Source organism: Nelumbo lutea, chromosome 3, assembly GCF_056320005.1.
Source record: "Nelumbo lutea isolate HS-2025 chromosome 3, American lotus-T2T, whole genome shotgun sequence".
Classification (NCBI taxonomy): Eukaryota; Viridiplantae; Streptophyta; class Magnoliopsida; order Proteales; family Nelumbonaceae; genus Nelumbo; species Nelumbo lutea.
Genome location: NC_142686.1, coordinates 10,094,863 through 10,104,000, shown reverse-complemented (window position 1 = coordinate 10,104,000; position 9,138 = coordinate 10,094,863). Strand labels below are relative to the sequence as shown.

At 33.4% G+C, this 9,138-nt stretch overlaps 1 long non-coding RNA gene across 1 annotated transcript; it reads right to left on the bottom strand.

Moving 5' to 3' along the window:
* Window positions 1–1,001, bottom strand: LOC148862849 (uncharacterized). The gene is made up of 2 exons (XR_016110813.1): window positions 929–1,001; window positions 1–369 (listed from the first exon to the last, which is right to left on the bottom strand). It is a non-coding gene; the product is annotated as an uncharacterized LOC148862849 (long non-coding RNA).
* Window positions 1,002–9,138: the final 8,137 nt, after the last annotated feature.

The window sequence follows — 9,138 nt, the reverse complement described above, 5'->3', positions numbered from 1 at the left end:
TGCCTAAGCTGGTCTCTGGTCTCTGATTATTAAGCATTCCTTCACAATATTTCTTAGTATCTAGGGAAGCTCAACTTGACCTCTAAAACAAGAAATAACTATCTCGAAGCTCCTTTTATGATAATTTCTTGCTCCGCAAAATTTGTAGCCAAATTATGGGCCTCACACGCAGCCCAGGCCTCCACAACATTGATGGAAGAGATGACAATATTGTAACCCTTGATGTCCAAAACTCTGCCTAGGTGATTTTTAGCCACAGTCGCAACCAAACACCTTCCATCACTCAAACAAGATGCATCAAAGTTGATTTTGATATGGTGGATGCCAAGAAACATCCACCCACTTCTTTGCTCCAATAATTCTATAAACCTGCAAAATAAAAACATATTCATCTTTTTTTTTTTTTCTTTTTTTTGCCTTCTCTACTACGATTTGGGGAGGGACAGAAATATTAGAAAATACTTTTATTTCTATTCTTCCAAATCTCTCATAACACGTAAGCACTCCTCTCTAATAAATTATTATTATGTTTCCTCTCTGCCTCAATAAATTAATCCACCATATCTTCATGTCACTAGGGATTAACAACCACTGACTAATCAGATCCCACACCTGTTTGGCTGCGTTTTATTAGAGCTAAGGTGAAGGAGCACCAAATGATGTCCTAATGAGTCGGACGAGTTGTAGTAGATTCGATGACCTACAAGAAGAGGGTCAGACGCCCCGAGGTTGTAAATTGGGCAGGAGCAGTCTAACGCTCGAGTCAATAAGCCGATGTGGAGGTCGGCTGGGCAGAGTTGTTTAGGATGAGTGTGGTAGTACCGAGCATCAGAGTTTGGAAAACAAGTAAGCCAGAGAGAAAGAAGAGAACTAGAATGCTAAAAATAGAAAAAAGAAAGAATACCCTGGGCAGCATGCCTTTAAATACCTTTTGGGGAGTGTCGTTCTACTCCTCAATTGAGTTGAGGGACACACTACGGGTCCCGAGGTAGTCCTCAACTGAGGTTGTAAGAGTGCGTTCTACACTTTTAATAGGTAAGAAAATAGGTTCGACCGGTTGAGCTTTGCTTGGCATTTGCCACGTGTTCTTGGTCGTCCAAGGTTCACGGTGTGCACCAATGCCTATCTTTGCGGCAAATGCGGGCCAATCACATGTCCTTGGCCGTAATGTTGTGTTGTTCCACGTCATGTTCTACACTGCCACCCACGTGGCAGCCAACCAGGGTGATTTACAACCCATCACGAATCAATCAAAAACTGTTTGTAGATCATTTAGATTAAATAAGGGTTTTCAACCCCTGTTATTCCTCTTAAGTTTTTATTTGTTCTATGTTTTATCCTTTCCTTCTTTGTATCAAGCTTCTTCTCTTCGTTATTGTTTCGAGGGTAAGATCTCATGCCCCCTCTTTCTCGGATTCTTAATAAAATGTTTGAATATAATGAATCAAAATAAATAAATAAATAAATATATCGAGAGGGGATCGATCGAAGTGGGACCAACTATTAGATGAGTTGTTGACTAAATGTTGTAGAACCAAGATTTAGAAGGTATTAATTAATACATATGACATTGTATCGGTATTGAGACTCCTATGATAAATAATGAAAGCTTCGACATTTTAATGGTTTCAAACGTTAATGCGTATCTTCAGTTGTTTTATCTTTCTTTTTTTTTAATTCCAAAGTTTAATTTATTCTAGGTGGGGGGTGTTCGTCTTAAAATTTTATTAACCATTATAAAAAATACTATAAAAATTACTGGAAAAGATATAGCCCGCCTTACCCCTGATTCCAATAAGTTCTCTTTGAAACTCTTGGGCCCCACCCATAACATTAAGAGTCTCTTAACACAGGTAGGCCAGTAGCGTCTTCAAATCCTAAGATTCTAAGCTGACCTGGAAACTCTAAAAACCAAGTATATAAATTCGAATTCTCTAGGCCAATTCCATGTTTTGACAGAAAATCTGCTTGGTTCTCAGTTGATTTATTTGTGAATTATCATGATCTTGTTTGAACGCATGATACACAATTCATCGACATTTTAAACCTTGACTAGAACTTCTCTCATGCAAACTGAGTTCATAATATCAAAATAAGGCTTAACTTGAAGTACTTAAAAATAAACATTTATTTTGAACCAGGAAATAAGCCTATCACATCATTTTGAAAATACATATAATACCCCTATGTAAAATAAGTGCTTTTTCACCATACGCTCATGTGCACTTGTTAGAATAAGCATTACCCAATTTACCTAAACTTACATTATTATAATTATTAGTCCTTAGCTGTACGTTTTGATGGATAGATATTGGCGGTAGTTTCAGTTTTCAACATATTCTCTTAAATAGAATACTTTTAATTGTATGCAACATAAAAATATGTTATTCTTCATAAAAAGTAGATCCGAATTCATATATATCGACAAACCTAGCCCGGTTTACAACTCCCAGAATCATCTCATCAGGTCATCAAGTCCATGTTCTAGAGCAACTTCTCTACTATCTACATCTACATGTGGACCTCTCTCAAGTCTCAACTCACCATCATCTTCAACAGAACAAAAGATCTCGAGGTCTCCTGTTTCAGTAGGATATGTACAGCCCATTATTGGCCCAAGTGGGCCTTGATTTATACTCCTGATGAACAAAGGAAAAAGGCCAAACCACAACACAACAACCTAAAGCTTCAAGTAAGTGTACTTCTGTTTACCCAAAAACAAGTGTATTCTCTTCTTTCTTCTCTGTGAATGTGTCTAAAACTTGCAAAAAAGCGATAATTGTTGCAATGGGGATCTCGATCTCACAATGCACATGGGTGGTGGTTAATGTGGACAAGAGATCAATCTCTCCCTTATCACTTGTGTTGGTTCTGGATTTACACTTGTGGTGAACATGGAAAAAAGGCTAATCAGTACTACTCTAAGCTTCAAGCAAGTGTGGCTTCCATTTTTTCTCTGTCTGTGTCCAAACTTGCAACAAGGCCTGAGATTATTCTCGCAATGGGTCTCACAATGCACATGGGTGATGGTTAGTATGGGCAAGAGATCAATCCCTCCTTTATCAAATCTGTTGGAATTCTTGGCCTTGTGTTCGAAAAAGGGATTGTGGGTACAAGAGAATTGGTTATCCGTCACGTATAATAGAATAACAAATATTTCCATTGAAATGAAAGTCAGCATTACTGCTTTTTTTTTTCTTTTTCTTTTTCTTTTTTTGGTTCAGCAATATTACTACTATTATCCTAAGGGATTTTGGCCTATGTGAACTGTGTTCCATCTCTTCTACTCTGGCAGGTGAAGCATTTTTTTAAACAATCCATAGAAGATACATATTCTTGTTGGTTCACCCCCCCCAAAAAAAAAGATTCATTAAATACCAACCTACAAGAATGGTTTTACATACAATAGTACACCAATTATATTCCATCATATAAAAGGGAGAGAGGGCAATAATAATACAAGCAACAAGATGAGCACCAATTGTATACTAGCCCAAAGCTTTATATATATATATATATATATATATATATAAAGTGGTTGTGGTAGCGGTAGGGCAGAAGGTTTTTCTTTTTTTTTTTTTTGGTAAAGTAGGGCAGAAGGGTTGACTGGTAGACTTATTTTCCCAACAAGGAGCGCTGAGTGCTTCATCTTGAGACCACCACAGGTGCTGATGAGACCCACTAACTTTTTTTGTTTGGTGTTAGGAAATGAAGAAATTTCTACACATGATCCGTCTTTTCTTTTGGAATCTTATCTTAGTGGAATGCTTTTAGGCTATGTTTGATTTGAAGGAAAAATACAGGGAAAGGTAAAAAAATTTATACAAGGTTTATAAAGATCTTCCTACTTTTCCTACTTTTTCCTTCAAACCAAACACAGACTTAGGGAAATGTGATTACAAAGAGGTCTTAAATAATCATAATGTAGCGGGAAGCGTAAAGGAAAATGAGTACTGTCTTCTTCAAAGAAAAGGGAAAAAAACTTGAATTTAAGGAGAAGAAGAGAGGAGAGAAAATTAAAGATAATTTATTCAATTCACCTTAATTGGTTTTGTACAGTGGTTTATTTATAGGCCGCAATACCTACCTTTACCAAAATAGTAAGGTCACTAATTGGACTCAAATGCTCCTAATTGGTCTAACACTCTGAAGCATTGTATTTTATTTTATTAAAATAAGGTTTCTTGATCAATCTCGGATTCAAAATATGGTAAAAATGATTACTGGGGCCTGTTTCCTTTCTTTTTATTTCGAGCGCGGGCTTCTAAAAACTTTATTATTTGAAAAAAATGAAGAAAATTAACATAAAAGTGAATAAAGGAATTTTTTTTATATGCTTTACTTTTTTATTGGGGAGGGGTGTAGAGGATTCAAACCATGTTAGCCATTCGTTGTGGCAAGGCTAAAATAAATTGTCAATACATCTATTAACATTTGGTCCATTTAGATAGATAGAAGAATAATAATACTTTTAACATGTTTTAATTGGAAAATGTTTACATTAAGGCTATGTTTGGTTTGAAGGAAAATGTAGGGAAAGGAAAGGAGACATTTACAAATCTTGTATTGGTTTTCCTGTCTTTCCCTTCCTTTCCCTACCTTTTCCTTCAAACCAAACATAGCCTAAATGTGTTATGTTTCTGCTAGAAATATTTTTTTATTTTATTTGTTTAAAGTGAAATAGTTTACCTTCAAAATAAAATGCATGGTCATTATACACTGAAATAGACTCATTGAGAAGGTAAGATGCATGTTTATAAAATCATTTTCCCTTTCCAATTTATATTGATTTCTGCAAGGGTTTCTTATGTAACATTTTGTTGGAATAATATTTACTACATGTTGTAGTTATACAAGTGTAGGAGTACGTGGTATGCATGTTTGTAACTATTAATTATATGATATATGGTATTTGTATTTAACTTTTATGATTTGCATATAACCAATGCAAGTATCTTAAATGCTTTTAAGATATGTGTTATGTGAATTGGGATCTAATCCTCACAAAGCATTTCCCCATACCGACCTCACAACCATATCCTGTCGTGTATTGGAAACATCTCTTATGTATAATGATATACAAGTATGAGAGATGTTCCCGATGTGCAGCTGAAACATACTGTGAGGTCAGTGTGAGGAGCTTTCTATGAGCAATTTTGAACTCCTGCTATGCATGTGTTCAAGACTTCAAGTAAAGATAGGCAAAACTTATATAATATTTTATGGAAATTGTCTAAAATTCACCATGAATTTTCTACATTTCTCTTAGACTCACCATGAGTTTTCAAACTGTCTAAAATTCACTATCTCAATAAGTTTTTATTTTCCAAAACTCACCTTCCGTTGGTGCACAGTTAATGCTTTTTAACAGAGGTGTCTATGTCAAAATAAATAACAATTTTCATGACCAAAATGCCCTTGAATGGTGAGTTGGAGGAAAAGTGGTCTTTTTAAGTTTTCATTTTTTTTTTGTTTTTTTTTTCTTTTTTAGGGTTTTGTTATAATTTCCAATGTTTTTTATAATTTCTATTTTTTTACAGTTTTCTATTTTCTATAATCTATAAATTTTCCTGTATTTTTTGTTATTTATTTTCAATTTGTGTTTTTCTATAATTTTTGGTGTTTTTTCTACAATTTTTATTTTTTGATTTTGTTTTTTCATTTCTATAATTTGAAAATATTTTTTTCAATTTTTATAAATTTTTATATTTTTTATAATTTCTATATTTTTATGTATTTTATATTTGAAAATATTTTTTTGAACTTTTATAAATTTTTATATTTTTTATAATTTCTATATTTGTATGTATTTTATATTTGAAAATATTTTTTTGAACTTTTTCCTTTTTCATGAGCGAGTTTAAGAGAAACGCTGAAAACTCATGGTGAGTTTTAGACAATTTCCTAATATTTTTATATAACTTCTATAACATGCACTAAAACCAAGGCACATATTTATTTTTAAATTTTTATATTGTATATATAGATAAATGAAAACTAATAAGTTAAGTTAACACCAAAAAATGTTAATTAATTGACATGACACTTACTTTGAGGAATCATGTAAAAAGTCTCTTCTTCTCACTCAGCTCTCCTAATCAAGTCAAAAGACTTTTCAATTTTAATTTGAAAGTGAAAGAAATCAGTGAGATTAATAATTGAACAGGGATAAAAATCAACAGTGGTTTTGGGGGATGTTTATTAAAAAAAAATGAATTAGGCCATGTTTGGGAATGCTTAAATTAAAAATAAGTACTTATTCAAATAAGCATTTATTTGTATTTGGCACCCAAATTTTTCAAGTGCTTATTTTATTAAAATAAATACTTATTTTATATTGGACATTTGGTAGCTTTTTTCTCTTATAAGGACTTATTTTTTTATTTATTTTTCAAATATCAATAAATACTTAATATTCTAAATAAACTTTTGTTTTTAAACACTCCCATGGAGGACCTTGTATGGTGTCGGATCATGTCGGATCATGTTGACAGGGTATTGGAGATCCAGACTAAATAAACACATATGGTAATGACTAATGAATAACGCAAGTATGACGAACTCCTTCCGTCGATCAATGGATGCGTCAAAAGTTGAGGTCATCATTCTCGTGTATACACACCACCAACTTTAGTTTTTGATGTTTAGACAAGTATTCTCGAGGACCCGCTTTCAATTTTCCTCTTGACTCTCGTTAAAAGAGATAAAGCAGACATTATGCTGTCGGCTGCTTGAAATGGTAGTCCCTGCTCCACCTGCTTAACCACTAACATACCAGTATTGAAATTTTTGTTTTCAAGCTTTTTCATATTTTTTTACTCAGACCTTTGCTTTGATCTATTAACGAAATGCTAGATGGGGTTTATCTAATTTTATCATTAAACCCACGACTGATACATTGCAGCAGTACTGTAGGTTAAAGTGGTGTTCAGGAGAGAGAGAGAGAGGGAAAGCATTCTGTATAATCAAAGAACTGAACTAAAAATAGATATTAATTTTATGTGAATAAAAGAATAACCTAAATATAAAATATCACATTGGGGTGGACCCATATTTTTTTAATCAGATAATTCTCAAATCTATGTTTTGTTAAATGAATATTGTTTAATTGCAGCCCTAATCCAATATATTTATATTGATCCCAAATTACATTGCTTGCTTATTAATAAAAGCTTTCTTAAATGATATAATTACATCAAAGAGTTCACATTGTTAGTTGTAAGTCTCAAAGGCTCAAAGCTCTGAATATAATTGACAGGTTTGTTGTCAAAATACCAAGCTAATAAAGTTCTATCAACTACAATCAGGTCAAAATCTTATCATGTCAGACCTGAAAAATCTAATTAATAATAGCATTGTGTTTTGGGTCTCATACTTCCCCACATCCTGGTTTGCAGTTGATGAGCATCCCATAACTAATAAATAATTGAGATGGCCACTCAACATCCTTCCAAGTGAGTAGGTGTGAGTTTGTCAAACTGTTACCTCCCACTGTTATTATGGCCCGTGGACTTCACCTGCATCTTTGACAGTGGGCCCATGAATTTATTACTGGCGTAGAATTTCATCAGATTCTACAACCCGCTGAACAGCTAAAGCGCTCAGCTAATCTGAATTCCTTTCTATCCCCACCTCTTGGCTCTTGCCTCTTGCATCTACTCCCACGCTAGATTCTACCTAGTCTGGATCTGCTGCTTGCACCATTACGTATCATGGGCTACGTTACATAGTCTGGATCTGCTGCTTGCACCATCTGTATAGCCCAATGGGCTTCACTTGGGCCCTTTCTATCCCCACTATAATGCTATTACTATTTACTCCCAAAATAGATTCATCAAGCCGGCCAAGATTTGCTGCTCTTAGGAGTTGTAATTGGACGGATTGAGGAGGGTTGGGTTTGTTTTAATAGAGTTTCAAGTCAATCTGTTAATTAATGACCTGTTTTGATGAAATAATTAAATGAGTTGGGTTCAACCCAAATCCAGACCACCCAACCTATACTAATTTATTCATTAAATGAGACATGCAAAAACCCTAGAAAAAATATAACATAAATTACAATAAAATACAATAATTATAAAAAAACACAGAAAATGCAGAAAACGAACATAAATTAAGGAAACTATAAAATTACAATGAATAATAAAAATTACAAAAAAAATATAACAAAGATTACAGAAAAACACAAAAAAAAAATGAAAGAAGAATAACAGAAATTACAGAAAATATACAAAACCCATTGAAATCCATAAATTGCAGAAAAATCTTAAAAGTTATAAAAATGCAAAAAAAAACATAAATTACAGGAAAGTATAAAAACTACATAAAATAATAAAGATGCATAAAATAACAAAAAATATAGGAAAACACAAAAAATGAATAAAATAACAGAAAATTTAGAAAAAACATAGAAAAACCACCAAAAATAACAAAAATTATAAAAAAAAGCACATAAGATGCTGAAAAAATAGCAAAAATTACTGTGATTAATGTATTGTTACTGTAGAGTGAATTTTAGGCATACAAATACAATTAAAGTATTCTAAGCCTACATCACAAGAGCCTCTAAGATAAGAGAGCAAACTCTTCTCACATCACATGACATATGTGCGCGGAAATTATGGTGTTCCAACTAATCAAACTCATCTCCCTCTCAAGTAGCCTCTCAAAACAGTGACAGGCAAGGCATCAACAGTAAGGCTCCCACATTTGGCGTGCATTGAAATGAGTCTAGTTTGTACAGAAAAATTTACGTCCAAACCAATCTCACTTATCTTTTTCCCATCCTCCATAGCAGCTGGATGAGCACACTATACAATCGAAGGACACTCGTGTCATGATAATCACTCAGTTGGGCTTTACTTCTAATTCACCCTCAACATCTCCTCAATAAACAAACTCAGTGCTTTCTCTGCGAGCCCATTCTCAGTATACTCAGATGTTATAGCAATCTGAGAAACAATGTTTCTTTTGGCTTTCTTTGGAACATACATTATCAATTTGAGTTGCTCCATTTTTCATGTAACTTGCAATCAAGGCATTCTAATTCTATGATGACCTGTCATTTTTTTTTTTTGATAAAATGGGAAAATATATCAACCAATGAAGTTTTTTTTTTGTCAAAAAGTTTATGACATC